The 26,972-nt window shown below is 45.3% G+C and overlaps 1 protein-coding gene across 3 annotated transcripts in view; it reads left to right on the top strand.

Annotated features, from left to right (window-relative positions):
* The window catches only part of CNTN1 (contactin 1), an 895,734-nt gene that overhangs the window by 372,420 nt on the left and 496,342 nt on the right, over positions 1–26,972 (top strand). The window contains exon 4 of one of the 3 annotated variants that reach the window (XM_069228856.1): positions 23,937–24,051. The exons of the other annotated variants lie outside the window; for them this stretch is intronic. The gene's annotated coding sequence lies outside the window, so the exon portion shown is untranslated. The remainder of the gene's footprint in view (positions 1–23,936; positions 24,052–26,972) is intronic. 3 annotated transcript variants of the gene reach the window in all.

Raw genomic sequence — 26,972 nt, 5'->3', positions numbered from 1 at the left:
ACCTATCCTTGATACTGGCCCTCACTTTGTCATTCAGCCTGTAAACATTGTTTTAGACAGGCATGCTTTGTCCAGTGTTAATGTCATGAGTGCACCATTTGTTGAGCCTGGGGTAAATGACAAGAGAGGTGGACTGTCCCAGCAACTGGTGACAGTCCCTCTTCTGCTCCGCTGTCAGTTTGAGGAAGTGAACAATTCCCTTCACTGACCCATCCTGCTCCTTGGAAGACAGTAGGTTTGGGATGGGGTTCACTCTTCTCCTCCCCCTCTCCAACATCTATTACCAAGACCATTTTCAACTCAGATCTGTCAAAGTTTGGCTTGAGACGATTCACACTCAATACCCTTAAGGGGTTCCTAGATGTTTGGAGGTTCACCAAGTAGGTGACCTCACTCTTCTTGCCTTTGATATCATAGGTCCCTGTCCACCGGCCATGAAAAGACTCAGAGCTCCAAAGGCTCCATGACCTACACTTTTGGTCGGACTGATAAAAGAATATCCTTTTAGTGATACCACTGCTTCATCACTCCCTAGCTTGCCTTTAGGTTCTCTGTGGCCTCTTCAAGTAGCACCTTGTCAGAGAGATGACTATTAGCTTACTACATCTTGAAGGAGTTTCTGGGGCTACTCCTACTGCCCCTCTTTGACAATATTGAGAGGTGGCCACAGGGTGGCCAAAGAGAAGCTCAAAAGTGACAAAGCCAACTCCCTTCTGAGCACCCTCCTCTAGACAAACAACAGACCAACTTAGGGGTGACATTATTCAAAAGGAGTCTCCAGCTAACAAGAAGTCCCATTTACTCTTCATGGGTTCTGAAAGGAACATAATCATGCCTTTCAGGGTCTTGTTGAATCTATCAACAAACCAATTTATTTAGGGGTGGCATGGAGTGGAGAAATTGTAGATGATCCCTCACTCCTACCACATGGCTTTCGTATAAACAGACATAAAGATGGTGCCCATGTTACACAGCACCTTCTTGGGGAAACTTGCTTGGGTAAAGATCCCTATCAGTGCCCCGGCCATCACAGGCATAGTACTGACTTCAGAGGCATGGCCTCACAGTGCTGTGGGTCATGGTCTACTTAGACTGGGATGAACCGTATCCCTAACATAGTCTTGGGGTCCAGAGGGCCACCAATATCATTCACCACCCCATCAAATGTTGTTTTCACCACTGAGAAAGGCTGACAGAGGGCCTTAAACGTTAACCCCTGACTTAAGGATTGATGAAATATTTGAGATTTCAAATGGCTGTTGGGTAGCAGCTGTTTTTTTGTTCAGTTATATTTTCAGCCTATGCAAACAAACATTGAAAGGTATAGGCCCTGTGTTGTTGGCTCAAATATCGATTGGTAGTTCAATAGGTTGCTACTGTTCTGTGATTTCTGGTCGGTATGGAGTGGAGGGAACAGCTTCTGGAAGTATCCTGGATTCATCTTTGGGCATGATCCAGATTTTTTTAATATGACTGGATGCCACATCAAGATCCCCTGGGGAATATTTAAGTTTGATTGTTTTCAGTTCAAACAAGTTTTTCTGCCTGCTTTTATTCTTCTTGTAACCTGTTGATCATGTTTTAGAGTAGTCAATGTAGTCAATGTAGAGGAAGATGCATTGGTCCACACATTTTCTATAGATAAAGATATCACCTAATCATTGGTTTGTAAGGTAAAATGAATTTTGTAGCATGGATCCTTGGATGGTTGTGTCCTTAACCAATGCATAATTGGGTGTGTAGGTTAAACCTTCTCTTAATCATCTAACTCACTTGTGCGAGATAACATTGTTTCCTCGGGTCACGCAGATGTATGGACCGGCATGGTATACTTCAGCCTCAATGTGGGTCTGTGACAGCTCCCCGAATATATGGTTATGCATAAGTGAACATCCCAAAGTCTTTCGGGGTATCTTCACCACCACCCTAAATTAAATAGGCAAAGTGAGCTTGAGTAACTGTGTTACAAGTTTTGGATGCTTGCTGTACTGCAAACCAGATAAGTGGAACAATGGGGAAATTAAAAACTAAGAACAGCAACATCTAAATTGGTAGAAGAGTGACAGTGTGGTTAGTCAGGGAACACCCTCACACTGTTTGGGAAGCATTCAGAAGCCACCAAGACCAGTTCAATTGCAGATACCAGTCTCAAACCCCACCCCAGCCACCTGTCTCATAATCAAATGAGCTGTTGCTCCTGGGAGCACTTTCTATGGTCCAACCATAAGATGCCCCGAGCCCAGTTCAGAAGATAGCCATTCTATTGGCATTGTGCAAGCCAACCACACTTGTTGGGGCAGCTATGTATCTTATCAGGACCACAGAAATACCAAGCTGACAAGCAATAGTAACATGAGGTCAAGCCAGATCAGGTTACTAATAGCACCCTACATGCCGGGAATCTGCATACTGAGAAAACATTTCATACAGTTTTTTGCACGTATTTCTTCCCAGATGAAGAACCACCAAATGTATATTTCCAGGAGCACGAGAGGATTAGATTGTTTTATGATTCTTTAATTTGCATTTGAGCTATTTTAGCTATGTAGATCTGATCCTACCCTGAAAAACATGTTTCCTGTGCTCTCGAGCAACATGCATTTTATGTCTTTTCATCAGTTGGAGTCTCCTAAGAAATTGCGAACACTGTCAGAGCTTGATTGAAAGCGCTGACCATTTTACTAACCAATTACACTGTAATAAAGTTGCTTAATATAGTGTCAGGAATTAAATGACGTGTGCTACTGCTAACATTTTGAAGTACTTTTCTAGAACTTTGTTTCTGCAATATTGAGGATGCAGGTTATCACTTGGGGTGTTTGAAGCAACAAATTTCAATGTTTATAAAATAAAACATTGCAAGCATTCTGAAATAAGAAGCTTGCAAAATATACAAAGACACACTCCATCAACGTCAGTTTTCATTAGTGGACAAGTGTTCCTACTGGAAGCGGGGGGCACTGTTCAACTCTTCAACTGTGGTCCCTCCTCATAACTCCCATATTTGTGGCTGCCTGAGGCCTCCCGCCACACCCTGTCCATTTCCAAGCTCCCCCTTTTCTCCTTTTACCAACCTCTGCACACTCTCCTTAGCTGATGTTCCAGTCGCATGACTGCTCATTAGTGGAAAATGGCCAATTGTGAGGGCCACAAAGCAAAGTTGTATTTTATATTTGTTGGAAAGTGGGTTACTGGCAGTGGTAAGTATGAACTTACCACTGGCACTAAGGCCACTAACCAAATATAGGTTCAGTACAGGTCCCAGTAAATTAGCCCCTTGCTCAACCCTTGGTAGCTATAACCGAGCAGGCAGGCCTAACTTAGGAGACAAGAGTGTAAAGCATTCAAAAACACCAATACAGTAAAGAAGTGAGACACAACACACAATAAAAATCCCACACCAACATATAACAATAGGTTATATTTGTATGAGTAAATAGACACGAAAACAACAAAAATCCAATATAGGGAACCAGAGATATGAATTTTAAAAGAATAAACACTTTCTAGCGCTTAGAAGCACAAAGTGCCAACTTTACCAAAATTCTCCAAACTTCAGGAGGTGTTTCCTGAAGTCCTCCTTGCAGCTACAAAATGTTCAAAACAAAATCCAAGAGTCTGGAATCTCCGGGTGGGTCCTTGGAACCAGGGATATGATTTTTTTAAAGAATAAACACTTCCTAGTGCTTAGAAACACAAAGCGCCAATTTTACTTAAATTCTCCAAACTTCTCCAATCTTCAGGAGGCATTTCCTGAAGTCCTCCTTGCAGGTACAGAGGGTCCAAAACACAAATCGAAGGGTCCGGAATCTCCTAGATGGCCCGTGGAAAGGAGGACCACAATTCCCGCAATGCACCTGGCCAAATCCTTAAAAGCCACTGGATGCACTCCAGGCTGGGGACTTTTGCTGGGGATGATGCAGGTGAAGCTCTGTTAACCTGTAGCTGCAGGGAGTCCACTCCTGAGTCCTTCTTGAAGCAAGACACTGTCCCCAGGGCTGTAGTACCAGATTGTGCAGCAGACGCAGTTCACTTAGAAGTGCAGGCCAGGGGTGCAGATCCAGATTCCAGCAGGGCAGTCTTTCTCTTGTAGTTTCAGGCAGCAGATCTGAGAGGCTTTGCACCTCTCACATATTTATTCCCACCTCCTGGGCATCAGGAAGGGGGGCGCCCAACCAATGGAATGCAGAGTGACGCCCAGATGCATGACCACTTCCTGCAAAGTGTGGCATATTCCTGCCCCAGAAAGCACAATTTTTCCAAAATCTATGATGTCTGAAACTAAGAGCTGACTAAACCATCCTCCAGTGTGGCTCATTTCCATAGCTCTCCTCCTTCTAACATCTGCAAATTCCTTCCTTAAGCCTAGGGGGTCCAGAAGGTGGGGGTTAGGTGATCTGGCATTCTATCTTGTCTTGCTCTCCTTTGAGGCTGTATGTTTTATTACCCCTCCCCCTGCTCATGCATTCCTGTGTAGCCCTCGAGCTGCCCTTCACCAGATATGCTCTTCCCTGGACAGCCACTTATCACTTAATCAAGCAGCTCTGCTAATCCTGTTAGCACTGACCAATCAGAGGGGACAGTCAGAAGGCTCGATTTTGGCTTACAGAAAGAAAAGCCTTATAACTTTTTTTCTGTACAAGTTGTGATAACTTCACCAATGTCAAATTGCTGGATTTATCAAAACAAATCTTTTAAGTCCTTGAATTACTTTTCTGCGCTTTTCCTTACTATTATTACCATTAACATACCATATAGCAATGATAGCCTATGAAGGCCAGTATCTATAGTGGGGGGAAATGAAATGATCAGTTTTCCCTTACCAGGGTTTATAAAACATATTTTATAAGACCATTGCTTATGGTTCCATGACCACCCCGCCCCTGGGATACCTAGGGGAGATCCTGGGGGTACCTAATTTGTGAAAATAAGGTAGATCATCACATTTAAAGTGCCCACAGCACCAAAGTCGAATTGGGACACCATTTCCATGGAAATGCAGTCTGCAGAGTCAGGCTGCATTTTAAAATGACAGAAAACCTTCAGCAGTGCCCACATGCAAAGGGCAGCAATTCTGCTGGGTCTCTACTTCCATGCCCTATTATGTACGAGGGTCTTATAGGTAGTTGGCACCCCCCTTGCCACATTGTTTACAAGGGACCTACAGGGGCTGTCATGCAAATGGTAGGAAAAGCTTGGGATTCTCCCCTCCCATCTGCATGAGGCACCTGTGGTCAGTCTGAAAACGAAAGTGAGTATCAAACAGATATGGTCTCAGCTTTTTCAGGGACCAGACCACAGCAAAGGCCTCCCTCTCAATGACACTCCATTTTTGTTCTCTGGGGAGAAGTCGCCTGCTATTGAAGGCAACTGTCTGATCAAGGCCCTCATCATTTACCTGTGTCAACACTGCCCCAATTCCTCGCTCTGAAGCATCAGTCTGCACCACAAACTCCTTTGTGTAATCAGGGGCCAGCAACACTGGTGCTGAACACATGGCAGTCTTCAGAGTGTCAAAAGTCTTCTGACACTCTGGAGTCCAAATCACTTTCTTTGGCCTCTTATTAGAGGTAAGTTCAGTCACAGGAGCCACAACGGTCCCATAGTGTTGAAAAATCTTCTATAATACCCAGTCCAACCAAGGAAGGTCCTGACCTGTGTCTGGGTTGTAGGAGCTGTCCAATCCAACATGGTTTGGATCTTGGCCTGGAGAGTTTGTATATGGCCTCCACCTACAAGGTGACCCAGGTACACCACAGAACTCTGCCCTATCTGGCACTTGCTGGCCTTAATAGTCAGACCTGCTTGCTGCATGTCCTGAAGCACTTCCCTCAAGTGGTTTAAGTGATCCTCCCAAGTGGAACTATACACAGCTATATCATCCAGATATGCTGCACTGAACTGCTCCAACCCAGACAGGACCCTGTTCACCAACCTTTGGAAGGTGGCAGGGGCATTCATTAAGTTAAAAGGCATTACTTTGAACTGTTAATGGCCCTCGGGTGTGGAGAGTGCTGACCTCTCCTTTGCTCCTTCAGCGAGGGCAATCTGCCAGTATCCTGAGGTCAAATCAAATGTACTCAGATACCTAGCAGCCCCTAACCTATCAATGAGCTCATCAGCTCTAGGTATAGGGTGAGCATCAGTCTTTGTGACTGCATTCAGTCCTCTGTAGTACACGCAGAACCTTAAATCCTTCTTTCCCCCCTGGGGATTAGGTTTGGGAACCAGCACCACTGGACTGGCCCATGGTCTGTCAGAGGGCTCAATTACCCCCAAATCCAGCATCTTCGCTACCTCAGCCTTAATGCTGTCTCTGACATGGTCAGACAACCTGTACAGTTTATTTTTGACAGGTGGGCTGTCACCAGTGTCAATGTGGTGCACACACTAATCAGTGACACCTGGTGTCAAAGAGAACAGACCAGCAGCAATCTGCCCCAGCACCTGCTTGCAGTCTCTGTGCTGTTGGTCTGTCAGTTTGGGAGAGAGTACCACTCCCTCCACTGACCCATCTTGCATAGCACTGGAGAGGAGGTCCGGCACTAGCTCGGTTTCCTCCTCTTCTCCCTCATCTGTGACCAATAACATGGTCATGCCTGCCCTGTCATGGTAGGGTTTCAATATATTGACATGCAGGACCCTATGCGGGTTTCTGGGGGTGTTAAGGTCTACCAGATAGGTAACTTCACCCTTCTATTCAATGATTGGATAGGGCCCAGTCCACTTGTCATGAAGGGCCCTTGGAGCTACAGGCTCCAACACCCATACCAATTGTCCTGGAGTATACTCAGGCATTGCAGCCTTCTGATCATACCAGTGCTTCATGAGCTCCTGGCTAGCCTCCAGTTTCCTGCTTGCCTTATACATGTACATGCGTGAGCGCAGGCCTAGCACATTGTCCTTTGCTTCCTTGAGAGGCTTCTCCAAAGACTCTCTCAGCAGGCACAATGGCCCCCTCACAGGATGCCCAAATAACAACTCAAAGGGACTGAAAACCAACCCCCTTTTGTGGGACCTCCCTGTAGGCAAACAGTAGGCATTGAAGGAGAACATCCCATCTCCTCCTGAGCTTGTGAGACAACCCATTGATCTTGCCTTTCAGGGTCTTATTAAACCTCTCCACCAGACCATTGGTCTGGGGATGATATGGGGTGGTGAACTTTTAGGTAACACCACATTCATCCCACATCGCTTTCAGATAGCTGGACAGGAAGTTTGTGCCCCTATCTGAAACAACCTCTTTTGGGAAACCTACTATGGTGAACACACCAAGCAGGGCCCTAGCCACCACAGGGGCAGCTATTGTTCTGAGAGGTATCGCCTCAGGATTTCTTGTAGCATGATCCACTACCACCAAGATATACTTATTCCCTGAGGCAGTAGGTGGTTCTAGGAGACCAACAATGTCCACCCCACCCTTTTAAATGGGTTCCCAACCACTGGCAGTGCTATCAATGGAGCCTTGGGCTTTCCCCCTGTCTTGCCACTGGTCTGACAGGTGACACAGGAGCTACAAAACTCCTTTACCTTCTGAAACATATGAGGCCAATAGAAATGGTTCACCAACCTGTTCAAAGTCTTGCTCTGCCCCAAATGTCCTGCCAAGGAGATATCATGACTCAAAGTCAGGATGAACTCTCTGTATTTCTGACACATCACCAACCTCCTGGTGGCCCCCTCCCTGAGGTTTCTGGCCTCAGTATGGAGCAGACCATCTTCCCAATAGATCCTGTGAAATCCACTGTCATCCCCTTTCTCTTGCTTCAAGGCAATCTGCCTCAAGCCCTCAAGGGTGGTACAGTCTCTCTGCCCCTGGCAAAACTCCTCTATGGAGGGCCCACTGGCTCCTGTCAGTTCAGACAAGTCTGACAGATCAGGTAGGGATGGAGTCCCATCGTCAGAGGTTAGATCCTTCCCCTCATGGTCAGATTCCTCCTGTACTTCTGGAGTTCCCTGGGCTGACTCCCCAGCACCCTTGTCCATGGAGGCTTGGCCCTTTGTTCCAGGGTCCAAGTGTCCAGCATTTTCCTTCTGAGCAGTCTGTGACCGGATCACAGCACATACCCACGAAGGGAGCTTCAATATTCTCATATGGAGCCCTCTCTCAACTTCTGACCACTCAGATGCTTCGAGATCATTTCCCAGTAAACACTATACTGGCAGGGCAGGTGACACAGCTACTTTCTTATGGCTTTTCACACCTCCCCACTCTAAATCCACCTTAGCCATTGAATGGAGTTTGGTCCTGCTGTCTTCATAGGTCACCTGGTGAAACTCACCAGGTAGCATTTGCTCTTGAGACACCAGTGTATCTCTCACCATAGTCACAGTGGCTCCTGTGTCTCTCAGAGCCTCAACCTCCGTCCCATTGATGTTAAGCCTCTGCCTGTACTTGTCCATGCTTGGAGGTAATGTGGCTAGGGTTGCAACATCCACCCCACCAAAGGATACTAAAGTTGCCTCTGCCACTTCCCTACCCCTCTCTGGGGCACTCTCCACCCCCACACTTACACTAGCAATCCCTGGGGATTGCCCAATAGTGGAGGGCTTCTTTGTGGTGCAGACAGCATCTCCTCTCTTGTGCCCTGGCTGACCACAGTCAAAGCACTTTCCCACCTTTGAGGGATCAAAGAACCTACCCTTCTTCCCTGATACCCCCACCCCTTGAAGTTGGATTGGCTCTGGCCCCCCCTCCTTTCTCAGGTTTTTGTGGGTCTGTGGAGGACTCCTTCTGTTTTTGAGCTTTTTTCCCCTGGGCTTTCCCTTGGGAAGGGACCTGTTCTCCTTTCTTGTGGTCGCCCCCCTGGTGCTGATTGGAAACCCTGGTTCTGGCCCACTCATCAGCTGCCTTGACTAGTTCCCTAGGACTAGACAGCTTAGAGTCTACTAGATACTGGTGTAACCTCTCCTGTACACAATGAGTCAAAATGTGTTCCTTCAAAAACAAATTATACAATCCGTCATATGTGCTCACTTGGTTACCAACAATCCAGCCCTCTAGTGCCCTCTCTGAGGTGTCCAAAAAATCCACCCAAGACTGTGTACTCACTTTCTGGGTATCTCTGAACTTCACCCTCTACTGCTCTGGGGTCAAACCAAATTTCTCAACTAAGCATCTCCTCATGTGGGTGTAGGATTTCACCTCCTCCCCCTGAAGGGTCAAAGCCTTTCCCTCCCAGCTACTGGAATGAGTTCCCACAAGAGTGAAACCCACTGCTTGGGGTGGGCCCCCCACATCTCAAGGGCCCTTTCAAATGCAGTTAGCCATTTGTCAATGTCATCCCCCTCTATGTATCCGGGTACTATTCCCTTGGGAAGCTTGGAATCAAACCCCCCACCCCTGGGCACCTCAACATCTTCATTGTCGCCGCCACCATTTCTCTTTGCTTTTTTCTCCTCCCACTGCTCCTTAGCTAACTCTAGTTTCTTCTGCTCCAAAGCTATTAAAGCTAATTGGGCCTCAAGCTGTCTCTCTGCAAGTGATAGTGGTGATTCCTGAGTAGGGGCCCCTGCCCTCCTCCCACCATCTGAAGTGACAGACCTAGTATTGGAAGCAATGGAAGCTCTATCCTCCTCATCCTCCTCTGTGATGCAGTAGAAGGGGGCCACCTCCCCCTCCCTTTCCCTCTCTGGTGCTGACCTGGCCCAGGCCTTCAGGGAACTAACCAATGCTGCCTTCCTAATCTTGGTAGTAGCAGGTAGCCCCCTCGCCTTACACAAAACCCTAAGCTCAGCCACATTGAGTTTAGTCAGTTTAGCCAGGTCCAGCTCCATGGTATCCCTAGTTTTGGGTCACAAAAACTATCAGTCAGACTTAGAACAAATTTCGAAAAATCAAAACAATGGATTAAAAATCAGCTTAGTCCAAATTTCAAAAATTCAAAAATCAAAAGTTTTGTTCTAAGGCAATTTAGCAGATTTTTACTGATTTCAACTTAAACGCTGAATGGTGTAAATTGAACACAAGTCCTCATCTCACCGCTGCCACCAAAATGTTGGAAAGTGGGTTACTGGCAGTGATATCTATTAACCTACCGCTGGCACTAAGGCACTAACCAAATATAGGTTCAGTACAGGTCCCAGTAAATTAGCCCCTTGCTCAACCCTTGGTAGCTATAACCGAGCAGGCAGGCCTAACTAAGGAGACAAGAGTGTAAAGCATTCAAAAACACCAATACAGTAAATAAGTGAGACACAACACACAATAAAAGTCCCACACCAATATATAAAAATAGGTTAAATTTTTATGAGTAAATAGACACAAAAACGACAAAAATCTGATGCAGGGAACCAGATATATGAATTTTAAAAGAATAAACACTTTCTAGCGCTTAGAAACACAAAGTGCCAACTTTACCAAAATTCTCCAAACTTCAGGAGGTGTTTCCTGAAGTCCTCCTTGCAGGTACAAAGGTTCAAAATACAAATCCAAGAGTCTGGAATCTCCGGGTGGGTCCTTGGAACCAGAGATATGAATTTATTAAAGAATAAACACTTCCTACTGCTTAGAAACACAAAGCGCCAATTTTACCAAAATTCGCCAAATTTCTCCAATCTTCAGGAGGTGTTTCCTGAAGTCCTCCTTGCAGGTACAGCGGGTCCAAAACACAAATCGAATGGTCCGGAATCTTGTAGATGGTCCGTGGAAAGATGGACCACAATTCCCGCAATGCACCTGGCCAAATTCTTAAAAGTCCACTGGATGCACTCCAGGCTGGGGACTTTTGCTGGGGATGATGCAGGTGAAGCTCTGTTAAACTGTAGCTGCAGGGAGTCCACTCCTGAGTCCTTCTTGAAGCAAGGCACTGTCCCCAGGGCTGTAGTACCAGATTGTGCAGCAGGCGCAGTTTACTTAGAAGTGCAGGCCAAGGGTGCAGATCCAGATTCCAGCAGGGCAGTCTTTCTTTCTCTTGTAGTTTCAGGCAGGAGATCTGAGAGGCTATTCACCTCTCACATATTTATTCCCAGTTCCTGTGCATCAGGAAGGGGGGCGCCCAACCAATAGAATGTAGAGTGATGCCCAGATGCATGACCACTTCCTGCAAAGTGTGGCATATGTAGGAAAGTACCATCTTGCCTGGCACGTTATCCCCATTTTTACTGTATGTATGTTTGTTTTTGCCTATGTGTCACTGGGATCCTGCTAGTCAGAACCCCAGTGCTCATAAAGTATGCCCTGTGTGTGTTCCCTAACTGTATCACTGAGGCTCTGCTAACCAGAACATCAGTTTTTATGCTCTCTCTGCTTTTAAAATTGTCACTGCAGGCTAGTGACTAATTTTACCAATTCTCATTGGCACACTGGAACACCCTTATAATTCCCTTGTATATGGTACTTAGGTACCCAGGGTATTGGGGTTTCAAGAGATCCCTATGGGCTGCAGCATTTCTTTTGCCACCCATAGGGAGCTCAGACAATTCTTACACAGGACTGCCACTGCAGCCTGAGTGAAATAACGTCCATGTTATTTCACAGCCATTTTACACTGCACGTAAGTAACTTATAAGTCACCTATATGTCTATCCCTCACTTGGTGAAGGTTAGCTGCCAAGTTACTTAGTGTGTGGGCACTAGCCAAGGTGCCCCCACATTGTTCAGGGCAACTTCCCCGGAATTTGTGAGTGTGGGGACACCATTACACGCGTACACTACATATAGTTCAATACCTATATGTGGCGTCACCATGGTAACTCCGAACATGGCCATGTAACATGTCTAGGATCATGGAATTGTCACGCCAATACCATTCTGGTATTGGGGGGACATTTCCATGCATCCCCGGGTCTCCAGCATAGAGCCCTGGTACTGCCAAACTACCTTTCCGGGGTCTCCACTGCAGCTACTGCTGCTGCCAACACCTCAGACAGGTTTCTGCCCCCCTGGGACCTGGGCAGCTTGGTCCCAGGAAGGCAGAACAAAGGATTTCCTCTGAGAGAGGGTGTTATACCCTCTCCCTTTGGAAATAGGTGTGAAGTAGCCTCCCCTGGCCTCTGGAAATGCTTTGAAGGGCACAGATGGTGCCCTCTCTGCATAAGCCAGTCTACACCGGTTCAGGGATCCCCCTCAGCCCTGCTCTGGAGTGAAACTGGACAAAGGAAAGGGGAGTGACCACTCCCCTGACCAGCACCTCATAGGGGAGGTGCCCAGAGCTCCTCCAGTGTATCCCAGACCTCGGCCATCTTGGATGCAGAGGTGTGAGGGCACAATGGACAGCTCTGAGTGACCAGTGCCAGCAGGTGACGTCAGAGACCCCTCCTGATAGGTGCTTACCTTTCTCTGTAGCCAATCCTCCTCTGGGGGCTATTTAGGGTCTCTCCTGTGGGTATCTCACCAGATAACGTATGCAAGAGCTCACCAGAGTTCATCTGGACTTCCCTCTTCAACTTCTGCCAAGGATCGACTGCTGACTGCACCAGGACGCCTGCATAACTGCAACAAAGTAGCAAGAAGACTACCAGCAACATTGTAGCACCTCATCCTGCCGGCTTTCTCAACTGTTTCCTGGTGGTGCATGCTCTGAGGGCTGTCTGCCTTCACCCTGCACTGGAAGCCAAGAAGAAATCTCCTGTGGGTCGATGGAATCTTCCCCTCTGCTAACGCAGGCACCAAACTTCTGCATCACCTGTCCTCTGGGTCCCCTCTAATCCTGAAGAGCGTGGTCCCTGGAATACAGGAGCTGGGTCCAAGTGTCTTCAACAGTCCAGTGGCCCTTCTGTCCAAATTTGGTGGAGGTAAGTCTTTACCTCCCCACGCCAGACAGTAATCCTGTGTACTGCATGAACTGCAGCTGCTCAGGCTTCTGTGCACTTTTGCAAAACTTCCTTCGTGCACAGCCTAGCCCAGGTCCCCAGCACTCCGTCATGCATTGCCCAACTCGCTGAGTTGGACTCCGACATTGTGGGACCCTCTTTTGTGACTCTGAGTTAACCGCTGTCCTCAAATCTTCTAAGTGCCTGTTCAGGTACTTCTGTGGGTGCTGCCTGCTTCTGCATGGGCTCTCTGTGCTGCTGAGCCCCCCCTCTGTCTCCTCTTCTAAGGGGCGACCTCCTGGTCCTTTCAGGGCCCGGGCAGCACCCACAATCCTCAACCGAGACTCTTGCAGCTAGCAAGGCTTGTTTATGCGTGAAAACAACTCTGCATCCTCCAACACCCTGTGGGACATCTTCTGACCAAAGGAGAAGTTCCTGACACCTTCCGTTGTTGCAGAATCTTTGGCTTCTTCCACCTGGAAGCAGCCCTTTTGCACCTTCATCCGGGGTTTAGTGTGCTCCTGCTCCCCCTGGATACTTGAGTGACTCTTGGACTTGGTCCCCTTCCTTTACAGGTCCTCAGGTCCAGGAATCTGTCTTCAGTGTTTTACAGTCAGTTGTTGTCCTTGCAGAGTCCCCTATCTCGACTTTACTGTCTTTCTGGGGTAGTATGGTAACTTTACTCCTACTTTTCAGGGTCTTGGGGTGGGGTATCTTGGACACCCTTAGTGTTTTCTTACACTCCCAGCGGCCCTCTACACACTACACTAGGCCTGGGGTCCATTTGTGGTTCGCATTCCACTTTTGGAGTATATGGTTTGTGTTTCCCCTAGGCCTATTTCTCCCTATTGCATTCTATTTTGTTCTACATTGTTTGCACTACTTTTCTAACTGCTACTTACCTGATTTTGGTTTGTGTGCATATAATTTGTGTATATTACTTACCTCCTAAGGGAGTATATCCTCTGAGATACTTTTGGAATATTGTCACTAAAATAAAGTACCTTTATTTTTAGTAACTCTGAGTATTGTGTTTTTTTATGATATAGTGCTATATGATATAAGTGGTATAGTAGGAGCTTTGCATGTCTCCTTGTAGTGTTGCCATTTTTAGTATAGCTTTATGCACGTTAGGTTAACATTTTAGGCTTCTGTGCACTTTGCCCTAGATACATTTTATTCCGCCTCGCACAGTTATTTTACAATAACCAGTTTTACGGTCTTGTTTTATTCTTTCTATCACACTGTTTAGCTTAGTTCAGCCCTGTGTTCTCAAACACTGCATTCTTGCTCACCCTGTGCTTCAGTCAAGGCTACAGTCTGGTACATTGCCAGTACACGTGGTAGAAGTTTAGTCTCTAGTGTTCGTAGACGATACACATCCTTACGTAGGGACATTTTCTTAGAACATCTGCGTGTTAGTTATAAAATCACTTTCTAGTCTTAGTACAGGTCGGAGGGAGATTCCGACCAGGAACCTACAACTAGATGCTGACTGCCCCGTTGCAGATGCTGATGCAGCTTACAGGCCTTTGCTCAGGTATGAGGGTTGATGTCCTTCCAGGGGAACCTGAAAGGCAGGCTTAGAGCTTCACATACTGTGCTCATAATATAACTTAGAGAAAACTTAATATAGTTGCACTATGATAGCCTTATTCTTGTGCTTCACTCTCATCGTTACTATTTTAATCCTACTGTGTTGTTTCGTTCTGGTTATTGCAGCTCACGCCTTACTATATAAAATGCAGTTGTTTTACTAAACCAATCTTAAAAACTTAAATTGCCTTTATCATTTTTATATGAGACCGTACTGTGTATGAGAGCACCGGTTGTGACCTGAGTGACCACGATTTCCCTGGGAAGTACTAAGATGTCATGCGCTCTGCTGCCCAATTGTCTCTTCCCTTCGGGAGAGATAAGGCACTGCTAGTTAGCCGGAGTATAACCCGGATTTGGGGTGACAAGGGTCCTTCACCGTGGGTTAGACTTAGTCCCCCACACTGTGAACGATCTTGCCGCCTAAAAATCCAGTAGTTTCATTAGGATAATGAGAGCCTACGAGACATGGCGCCGCAACGATTGGTCAGGCTCTAATTTTCTGGTCCACCGGTATATCTCGGTCTCATATAATATAATGATCCCTCAGTTCCGTATACGGAGACGTCCGTGGTACTGAGGACTTCCACCACCGTTGCATAGGTAACCCTGTTTTCAGCGGATGGTTGTTCAAGCTTGTACCTTAAAAGGAATACATCCCCTTTTGGTGTGCCTTCTCTAAATTCATGGTGCTTTACTGATGGCGAATCCCCAGGTTATACAGATTGCTCTTAATATGAGACAACCGCTCACGGCACATTTGCTAGCCCACGGCCTTACGGCCCAGGGTGGTCCGGTCATGTTTGTGGTGGACGCCCACGCAGCCTATAGAACAGAACTTTTTTACTGTTGGGTCGCATTTCAAGCAGTTGATGGGACACACATACATTCCATACATATACAGTAGCGAACTCGCCTGGACAATATAGGGTGTACGCATATTTGGAGGTTCCTCTATCTTATCAAGACCATAATAATTGGCTTGATGGCGCCCTATCCCATACAATATTGCCAGTAAGGTTAGGTCCACTAAGTAATGACGGTCCGACCTGGCCTTTATTGGCCACCTATACACCACATCCTGGGGCTGCGAATATGGCGGTGGTTGAGGTTCGACGCTTATATACTGACTCAACGGCAATATATAGACGCTTAGTACAATTTGTAATGCATGCACTAAATACTAACCCAGCGCGTGCTGCTCCAGCACAACCACATGCAGTAACACCAGGTATAAATCCAGTGACTGTACACTCTATTATGGGTAAAGTCCCAGCAAAACGAGAGAAGACTCAGTTTTGGCTGGCACAAAAATACGCTGGAGGCGGTATTTCCCCATACGGAACCTCAGGACAAACATAGGATATTAACCATGTGTTTACCCTTTGGGATGGTTCCCAGAGTGGAACATTGTAATACATGGGGCACGGTGTTTGCCGCGCTCTATACCACGGCTCACGGTACACTGACACTAGCCAACCTACCGGAAGTGCTTAAAAAAATTCAGGATGAATACGGGGCTGCCCCGGCCTTAGATTTAGGAATGCAACTGATAGGCAATTTTGCCACGGTTTCTTCAATAATCCTAAGCAATCTTAAAGGGGAAGCAGTTGCGCTTGCAGTGCGCATGCGTCTTCGTGACGTTTCGCAACAAGATCAGGAGCGGGAACTGCCTAAAATAATAGCGGAAACATATTCCAGTATTGGTCGGGGTAGCCTGGGGGCTAGACCACAAAAACCTCAGATTCAGGGGAAAATTACTAAAGATAATACGAAACAGCATCCCGAGGGTAATAAGAAGCGCTGGGAGAAAAAACAACAAACACCTAAAAAGGAAAGGGGAGAATCTCCGCGTACGGAGACCCTGCAGAATATGTATAATCTCAGAAATAAGGATAATATTAAAACGCCTGATAGATATCAATATACTATACACGCCAATCTCGTTCCTTTCAGGACTCATCGGAAAAGAGAAATGAGAGAGGTGGGCGGTCGGAGCGGAGATCAGAGTAAGTGAAACCAAGACAGGAATCACAACGCTCTTCTGAGGTTTCTGTCAAGAAGGAAGAGAAACCAGTACAACAAAAACAAAAGTTTAAAAAGAAAAAGGTGGCAGCAGTCTCAGTTAGACATGCCACTCAGGAAGAGTGTTCTCTTGAAGAACAAGACATGGGCTCTAGCACTGATAGACAGCGCGGCAGAGGTCACAATAGTTCGCCTGAATCTTCTAGAGCATCTGGAGGTGAAAGCAACTGATGACGTCATGCAAGTAGAAACTAAGAGCTGACCAAACCATCCTCCAGTGTGGCTCATTTCCATAGCTCTCCTCCTTCTAACATCTGCAAATTCCTTCCTTAAGCCTTGTATCTGGCTGAGGGGTCCAGAAGGTGGTCATTCATTTAAGTCAGAGTTGTGCTGATATTTAGTCATGACCATGCATTTCTATTTAATGTGTACAAAAAGAAAGAAGATTGTTAAACATAATTTACAACCAAATGCATTGGTCCAGTATCCACAGGAGACCAATCATGAAGGACCATAGATAAGATGCATCAGAATCAGTGAAGTGGAGATGAAAGGAGTAAGTGATTTACAAAAGGAAAATTACTGTAGTCCCTAGCGTGAATATGGAAATCCACCCTGATGGAATGCATCATACAATATTAACATGTTTTAGACACAGGAGATGTGTTTTTAAAAATAGTTAACTGAATTACTAGAAACTATAATGATTTCAGAGGATGGAGAAAGGTGGATTCAGAACCACTTAGAAAATCTAAACGCAGATGAAGCTAGAGACTCATGGTCAAAGTGATACAATTATTATAGAAAATGATCAATTCACTTGTAATAGATATACAACCCAAACACATTGAAAACTTTAATTAACGGGCTCAGTAATATCATGTAGTTTGAAATGCTTTCAAGCCAGACACATTTTCTTTGCTTGAGTAGCTTGTTATATGGATTAAACAAAGTTTTTAAATTATCAACTCTAATTTAGCATAGATGGGGTTCCAGATAAGGGACTATTATAAAGGTTGAGCATTCTTGAGATGACAGTGTGCTTGTTTGATTAGGGCAGAAATTACTGGGCCCCTCATTATGAGTTTGGCAGGCGAAAAAGTCCGCCTGCCAAACTCCTGAGGTCGGGTTACCGTCAGTGCGATCCCCTTCCCGCAGCCCCTGTTAAGAATTTCCCGGAAAAAGCCCACAACATGATTGACCCGGCGGCAATGTTGCGGTGCGTAGGGTGCAATAGCATCTGTCGTGTGAGCGCGACGGGGCAGGCCATGGGGGCCCCTGCACTGCCCATCCCAAGTGCATGGCCAGTGTAGGGGCCCCTATGGGGCCCCCAGCACCCCGTCTCCCCAGCGTATATATGGAGGTACAACCGCCATGTAAACACCAGCAGAGAGAGGGGTCGTAATCCCCAGGGCAGCGCTATTTGCAGCGCTGCCCTGGCGGATTGATACCACCAGCTGCCAGGCCTTCGATCGGCGGAAACCTGGCAGTGCGGGCGGTTCGACAGTGGTCACTGATCTTTGTTATATTAAATTAAAAAATACATTGTATCTCAAAGATGAAATATTTGTAATAAAGAGCAGTTTCTCACTTCTGGGCAACAGGGTGATAGTACCTTAATGATAACTGATATGTGTCCTGTTTAAGTTGCTCTTAATCAAGCGGGAGAGGGACTGGTACACCTGCTAGAAAACATGTGCTCTTAAAAACGAGTTGTGAAGAACGATTGAGAAGCTATTGCACAATTGTGCAACAGCTAGGTGTGATTTATTTTTACAAATGTTTTGTTTAATGGAAACATGCTCACAAAATATAATATTTTTTATTAACTTATCAGTAGGGACTTTACTTCTACCTCAGATCTTTGTGCATGATGCCCCCCATCACCTTGATCAGTCTGTCCGCAAACACTTTGGTATGCAGTTTGATTTCACATTTTTACTTAGGAGACGGGGTAACTCGAGGAGAATAGATGGGGTTGATTAAGGCTATAGAGCTAAGCAATTCCTGAAACAGGGGAGTGGAACTATAAAATTTCATAAACACCTCCATTAGGATATCCTTAAACCCAGCTTCTTTCACAATTTGACTACATCGAATGAACTGTTTTGTTACTTCTTAGGCAGTAGACTCATTCAAAATTACTTTTGCCTTAAATTCCACTTTGAGTTAAGCATACAAAGATGGGAAGCAGTTTTCTTCACACAATTCTTCAGACCAATTCCTAAATGACTATTTGTAATAATTAATCAAAAAGAGGGGGGACGGGGAGACAGTGCACGTTCTCCCAAAACACATTATAGCAAAACGTTTATGGGTGCACTGTTCCAAGTTAGGGTTCGGGAAGTTCGGGAACGCGGCCCAGATGAAGATTGTGCTGACAACTTTTACGGCACTGATATCCTTCGAATGATTTTGACATAAGTCTTCTTTGGGAACTCTTTCTTTGATTATGGCCAATCCTTCGAATGATTCTTGACATAAGTCTTCTTTGGGAGCTCTTCCTTTGATTATGGCCGGTTCCCTGTAGTTTTGTGCTAGTATACACAGAACTTTAGTGAGTAAAGTTTTACTCCTTTTTCATTGTACATACTCATTACTGAATGAATAAAGTGCATTTACACACCTGATGTTCTGGAGAAAGTTTTTGTTGAAGTCCTGATGAAGCGCCAGTGGATCCTTTTGGACAATTTTAGGCGCAAAACATGTTGACTTTTTTTAGTGGTCAAAGTCATTGTGCTTTTGCCTTTGATTATGTAAAGTGTGGGACCATTACTTCCCTTTCACTCTACTTGTGTTTTTACCCTTGACCGGGTCCTCGCTTGTCTATTAAAAATGTTCTACACGGAGGAGGTGCCCGAGCCAATTTTATTATGTATCTCTCCAGCCGTTTCTCAGTAACCCAAGACCTTTGGTAGTGAGATTCACCACGATTTTACGGCTAGGTGGTCCTGTGTAGGGCCCCGTCGGACATCGCAGCGCCAGTCTGACGTGGAGCATAGCCCGATGATTATACATGAGGGCTCCTGCTTCAGTACTACTGTATGCCTGTGAGAGGTGTTTGTGTGCCGTCTAACTTGGAACAGTGCACCCATAATTATTTCGCTATATTGGTAATAATTACCTTTTCGTTAAATTATATAGTTAAATTGTATGATTTGAAAATAGTGAATCAATTCTGCTAGATAACAGTCAGTTAAGGCCTGGCACACCAAATTTGTGTCCTCATCACAAGGCTGGTGGGCTGACCATCGGGCCACCAGCCCATGGAGAAGAGACCGCCATGGAGCTGGGTGGTCTCCCCCAGCCCGATTACAATATTTTCACTGGGCTGACCGGCGGAAACCTCCATATTTGAGGTTTCCACCGGTTTCCATTGGGTTGACTGGCAGAAGCCTCCATATTTGGAGGTTTCTGCATGTCAGCCCAGTGGAAACGGTGTGGTGGCATTCGCCTTGGCTCCATATGGAGCCGAGGCCAATGCCATCGCACAGATAAGGCCTCCAGCACCCTCCGAATGTGCATTGTCTGCCACAGCAGGCAGTGCACATTCTGAGGGTGCAGGCAGGGGGACCCCTCCACTGCCCGTGGTAGTGGGCTGTGCAGGGGCTCCCATGTTGCCGCCAATACTTCCTTTCTACCAGCCTTTCCATGGCAGTATGACTGCCATGGATAGGCTGGCTGAAAGGGGACTCTTGATTAGCACAGTGGCATTGAACTCAGCGTGGCTGACCAAGACTCCGACCACCGCTATGCTGCCTGGAACCATATTCCTGGCGGTTGTGATGATCTCCTGGCGGTTGGATCGCCAGGGTCAGAATGTGGGGATCGAACTGCCAGGAGTGGGATGGTCTGACCGCCGTTGTGAGGCCGGCAGTCTTAAGACCGCCAGCCTCATAATGAGGCCCTTATTTCCGCAAGTCCAGTATGGGCTCATGCTTCCGATGGCAGACTTTGAAGACAATGTTCTGGAATGATTCAAATTCCTATTGGCCAGTCGCTCATAACAGATTAAAATAGGCATCTATCTTGGTTTAGCGTAATAGAAGGGGTCCCCCAAAGTTCTGTTCTTTTGCACCCAGAAACTTGCAAGCACAAATACAAAGCATTAGAGGAGCCAACCTCCTTTCCTTTCCAAGGCCTTATATTGATGATTACAAGAAAATAATTTTAGAGGGAAATACACATACTGAATAAAAATAAAGGCTTGCTGTGAAATATAATTGCATCCAATAATGGTTATTCTTATGATACGTTTTTGAATATTTACTCTCCAGCAAGTCAGTATTCAACATTTTCTTGACAACTTCATGTGTTATAGCCAATGACACGATTACAAGGACGTGTCAAAATATTTTTGTATAGTGCACATGTGACCTGGTAAAATTAAATGCATCAACCACAGAAACATATATTAAGTGAACTTTCAAACCCAGATGGTAATGCTGTATAGGGCACACATAAAAAAAACTAGCACAGCGTGGCAAGGACACTGCAAGGATTTTTGTCACTCCACCACTTGAAGTATTATTTTGTCATGAACTTATTTGATCACTAGATCATATTTTGTTGTGTTGTTGTGGCAATCTTATACTACTTTGCCGATCGTGTCCTAGGTGGCTCTCTAGCATTTCCATAATGTAGTATCAGTGAAGCATAGAAGTATTACAAATAGTAATCCATTTCGGTTTAAACAGACTAAAAAACCCTAGTGGTTCATTCTCCTACTTGCCCAGTGCAACACATCATTTCCTGTTGGATATGCCGCTGTTCGGTTTAAGGCAGCCTCTGAGACCCTATCCACAGTAGTGGTTTTCGTCCCCATGGGATCCATTGTCCATCAGGTAGCTCTCAGAGAGACTTGTCACTGCCTGACACCTTACTCCATACAACGTCCAGAAATAGACAGCTAAATACTGGTTTACCGTTTAGTGACATGTACTATTAAACTGCTAGTCTCACATATGTAAAATAGTATTTGAGCTTGGCAAGTGCAGATCTCATTTTCTTGGGATCTGGTCATAAATAAATGATATTACTCCAACTCATCTGTGCAAAGGGTGGTATGATACACCAGCAATGAATCCCGGTTAGTAGGACCCACCAGCAAAAGGCACTGTCTGTCTCCTGGTGTTAACCACACTTGTGGTTAGAAGGCAGATGCAGGCAACTTCTGCAATGTGGCCCAAACGTTATATATTACAAACACAAATAAGCATTGCACTAAACATTTACCGTGATATACAAAATCATTGGAATTATTGTGATTGATCAATGTAGCTGCATGTATGTTACATTTAACACTATACAAATTCTAGACGACATTATGGAATAATTAACAGTATCCCATTATACAGAGAGCATGGAGTTTAAAGTGCAGCACACATTTTAACCTTGAATTAAAATGTGCTGATCACACAACAAAAAGCCCATACTACAAATTAAATAAGACACTTGTCTGTTGAATGTTCATGCTGGCTGTTACATCGGTCACATTGTGATAGGGGATTTGGACTGGAAGACTGTAAATGACAGCAAATGACCATTGCAAATAACTAGTACTGTCTTGCATAATGATGTGTCACGAAGTCCAGGAGCACAGCTATCATTGGTGCAGAAGGTACAGTGGCACTGGAATCGAGGCTAGAGGAGGGCCAATAAATCCTCATTCTTATGCGGTTTAGTACCTAACTAGCAATGCTGGTTGGCAACATTTTCCTTGCTTGCAGTAGAACCCATAACATCCTTTCAACACCACTGGTGCAGTGCAAACGGAACAACCTTTAGAAAAAATAACAGACCTGGCTCTACTTTGCTAACACTTAAAACTGACGTTGTTTATTCCTCTATTTGCATTTGATTGCTCATAAAGGGAGACCTGTAACTTTTAACAAACCTATTTCGTTACATGAAAAGAGAAGACGAAGAAAAAAAAGGGTAAGAGACAGGTGGAGAAAACAACATTAAGATTCAAAAGGGACAGCACACAATAGGAAGTAAACATAAGTGGGAAGTCCACAGGAAAGCTAATGAGGAAGACAGAAAAGTAAAACATGCACACGACTCCTGACTAAAACTATTAAAAGGCCAGCTGCAATGTATAAAACAAAAACAAAAAATGATTGTTTTCTGTGTACAATACATGCATGCAATAAGGATTTTACTGTGCTATGCTCCAGTATGATTTTTAGATATACAATAGTCCTCGTTGCATTGCAGTGCAAACGCTCCATGGGAGGCAGATTGATACACGAAATTGGTAGATACTTTAAAGAATTTGTAAGGCAAATGCTCTGTCAATCTAAATCCAGATAATATCTACAAATGTAAAACAACCGTTATAAAGCTTGCCATCGCCAGATTGTCTCCATTGAATTGTGACTGTCTAGTTGTCGGATAGATCATCTGTTTCCATCAGAAGATGGGCTGTGAGCAGGGGTTGGAATTTGTGATCTACATTCCCCGTACATAACTATTTAGCCTACACATTAACCCTCTAAAATGTTTGTGTATCTATTACACTGATTTTTGTGAAGATGCACTTTTTGTGGATTTGCACAACTGGCGAATTTGCAGCAGAGCCAAGGCACCAATTTCCGGGTGTACCTGCCAAGAAATAAGTGTACATTAGCCCTTGCTGACTGCCCTTTAATCGTCCTCTGTTGTTCTGCCCTGCGAGTACCTGCCAGGAGTTAATGGCTCTGCTCAAGGGGCTGCCTAGTGCGGACTCACATGAACACATTAGTTGCAATTCTTCATGTGAAGCACTTTGTTAGCAAATATATTCATGCCACGGGATGACTTATTTTTCCGTTCTGAAATTATATATAACGTGAAATTTGTGCAACACGAACAATATATTTAAAATATGCAGATTTTGACCTATTGTACTACGTTCTTGTGCCATTTTTGGATATATGAAAGGTCACCGTTCCTTAATACGGGCTCCCATTTGGTGGGTGAAAACATGATGCAGCAGTTTCCTAAAGGACAGGGGCGGAGGCAGAGCCCGGATTAAAGCATCTGCAGTATGTAAATGTCATGTCTTGCACGCTGTTCTGGGGTTCTGCCTGAGTGCTGCAAGGGAGGGGCGCCTCTGACTGCAACCCTTTGGCCAGCATATTGTTTGTTGCCACAAACCAATTACCTAGCCCCAATTGTTTTAACGATGAGGTGATCAATAGCCCATTACTGGATCTAGCAGTGGCTACAGGAAGTGCAGAGAAGATTTTAATGCATGAATTATGCATGCTGGTCTCCCTCCCCAGCCTGGGTGCAGCGCGAGAGGGCTGGGATATTGCTGGAAGAGGAGCAGCTCGCACAAAGTGACTGCAGTGAAATGCCTCATATTTCCAGGCGCCCAGGGAGCTGCTGAGCTGGGGCAGCCTGTTTAAGAGAATCCATCCCAGCGAGCCCTTCATCTGAAGGCAGACCTGCCCACCACAGAGCCTGTCTTCCCCCAGAATAACCTGTTTTATTTTGAAGGTTGAGTGAGGAATTGTGCGCTTTTTCCCGAGGTCACTGCTTGAAGTCGTTTTGTTTCCGTTTGCTTTCTGCTGCAGGAGGGCGCAGGCTACAGTGTATGGGGCGTTTTGGTGCAGCCTTCATTAAATGATATTGTGAAAAAGTAGAAGAATTTGCCGGATTAGGAGGACAAGACACATTTTAGCATCTCAGGTAGGTTCGAGTTTTTTTTTCCACGGTGCGTTTTGTGATTGCAGACACTAAAATGTGCTGACGCAGAGTTATGGTGATGCGGCAGAAGTAGTAACGTCTACGTAGTGCACGCATCCTGATCCCAGAGGTGCCCGTCGCTGATTATGTGCCCCCGCGAGCCGTCATTTTGTTAATCAAACATATAGAAAGAAGGGGCGGCCTCTAAGATGGGCGCATTTATTTAGAATTTAAAGCATATTTGATTGCTGGGACAGTGCTATTACTGACAGAGCGAGATGGAGGGAGGGACCCGCATGTGTTAATGGCATGTAATTTTCTTTGCATCAGAACTGGGTCGGTGTTTACCCCGTGAGAAAATCTTTCATTATAGGTACAAACTGTTTTCTTTAACTTGAAAAGGCAATCCCTATTACAGAATAGACCCATAGGAAAAAAAAAGTTTAAATGCACATTATGTTGTTCTCGAGAGTTCCGTGTTTCGTATGATGTAGGTTTGACAGTTATGTTAACAATTGTTGCAAGTGCATGTTCTGATGTCTAAAAATCTAGTATTGTTCTTGCACTCTATCTGCGGCATCATTTTGCGCTTTTTATAAAAATATTGTGATCACTATCTTCTTAAAGAAAACGTTCAACCTTTAGAGAATAAAGGGTGTGTACCTCAGCTACTTTCGGTGATATAACTGAACCGTTTGTGAAATACAAAAAAAATGTTCTTTCAAAGGTGGTATCTTCATGGGCTCAGTTATGTTTTGGTTTAGCACATTGCAAGTTGACATAGACATGTTTCATGGCCATTGGGAAGGGGAGGGGGGCGGGCCAAGTTTGAAGATATTGCAATGATGCTGTGATTGCAAGTTAAAAGCTTGGGTTTGGACTTACCATGTCAAGTACTGAAACATGCACTGCATTGCATATAGTATGATTTGGGCCAAACATGCACATCTTTCAATCAAAGAAACAAATAAAACATCAATGTTATCACCTCACTATATATTTACTTGCTATAACATACAAATAACTAAATACATTTCTTTTTAAGACTGAGGCATGTAGACGGATGACATCTGCAAAAATAATTAGGGCAAATGGCAAAGTTGCAAATTAAATTCTTATATAATTTGTTACCAACTGGATTGCAGAAAAATTAAGCAAATATGTATTCAGGTAGTATTGCTTCTGCTAGAATGGCCGCTGTAAAAGTGCTAGACGCTAGGATGTGTGATGTAAGTTAATCGGCACGACTGGTCAACAACGTTTTAGAGGAAACGGAGATATTTTGTAACATTTACAGTTCAATATGGTATTTTAATAATTTAGAGTCCCGTTTAAAGCACCAAGGACAAAGACAAACATTTCTGTGTACCAAAAGTGAGAAAGTGCATAAAATGTGACTTGGATGAAACGAGAAACTTGAGTATGAGAACGCAGTCTAACGTCTGGACTTAGTTGATAATAGAAAGAAATCAAGTCATTCAAGTCTGACTTGGGTAGTGAGGAATAGAGATGATGTTTACTACACTTGATAAATGCTGATACTCCAAGGTGGAGTAAATCATCCTATCCCAAACTTTTAAAATAGAGATTGTAGGAAGCTGACTACTTATGTAGTATATCAAAAAGAGATATACTGTGAAAAGAGTCCAGGTATACCTTATAAGTGGACAGAGGCTTACTCTATCACAAGGTGCTCTCTTAGGGTTAGTATGGTTGAACAGCCTTAGGCTTATCAGGGAGGAGGGTTAGACATCTGCTGCATCCACACAGTCAATAAATTACACATACAACTCAATAAGGAGATCCGCACCAATTTATAAAAATAACACTTATCTTTATGGGCACCAAAATCACAATGATCAGGTCACGTTTCGAGTTAGAAATTCTTTCAGGTTGGAGAAGTCAACATTTAGTGCAGTGTCTGAACTAGTAATGTTATCCTATGGAGGAAAAGGATATACTGAATACACATACTTTACAGAGACTCACATGACTTACACTCCAGACTTGAGGTCAGTATGGGACAGGGTCCCACGCAACACCAACAGGTCACCTTGGGCAGCTTTGGGGCAACCAGTTTCAGAGGTGCAATTCAGCGTTGGGTGCCCCGTTGAAGTCAATAGGGATTGGTCCGGTCAGTAAGAGGCTGCAATCTGGGGAGCCAGTCCGGCAGAACCAACAAGGTGCTCAGGCCTCATGATGCTCGGGGATGTGGGGACACCTTTAGTCTTCCTCTCCTTCGACCGGGGCAGCTGGGTGCAGAGGTATCCAGAGGTGGCAGATTTCTGTCACTGGGGCACTCGTGGTAGAGGGGGCCTGCAGAAAGAGGATTTAGGCTGGGACTGGGGGTCCAGTCTGGCTGAACCAACAAGTGGGCTCAGGTCTTACAAGGCTCAGAGATGTTGGGACACCTTTGGTCATCTTTTCCTTGGGCCAGGGCAGCCGAGTGCAGAGGTGACCTGAGGCATAGGGCTTTGTCACAGGGGCACTTGTGGTAGAGGGGGCCTGCACAAAGTGTTGGGAAATCCACAGTTGGCTAGCCTAAAGGGGGCTTTGTCTCTGGGGGGCCTGGGGACCACACTGGAACTGTTTCTCCTCTTCAACTCGGGCTATAGGGCACATATGCAGTGATTCTTTCTGGTGTCTGGTTTTTGGCAGTCCAAAGTCCTTGCAGTTCTTCTGGGGTGCCTGCAGGATGCAGGGGGGCAACTCTACTACTCCACGGGAGTCCCTGTGTCTGGAGTGAAGGCTGGAAGTCCTCCCAGGCTTTTGGAGGTGCAGGGAGGTTCAGGATGCGTTGTCTGGCGCAATTGTCAAGGAAAGCAGGCAGGTGGGTAGGGTTGGCATCAAGTCAGTTGCTGGTCTTCAGTTCTTGCTTTTGCAGCTCTTCAATGTCTACATCTTTTAGGTTGGCAGGACCTGAT

This window comes from Pleurodeles waltl, chromosome 4_1 (assembly GCF_031143425.1).
Source record: "Pleurodeles waltl isolate 20211129_DDA chromosome 4_1, aPleWal1.hap1.20221129, whole genome shotgun sequence".
NCBI classification, from domain to species: domain Eukaryota; kingdom Metazoa; phylum Chordata; class Amphibia; order Caudata; family Salamandridae; genus Pleurodeles; species Pleurodeles waltl.
This window is presented reverse-complemented; position numbering and strand designations above follow the sequence as displayed.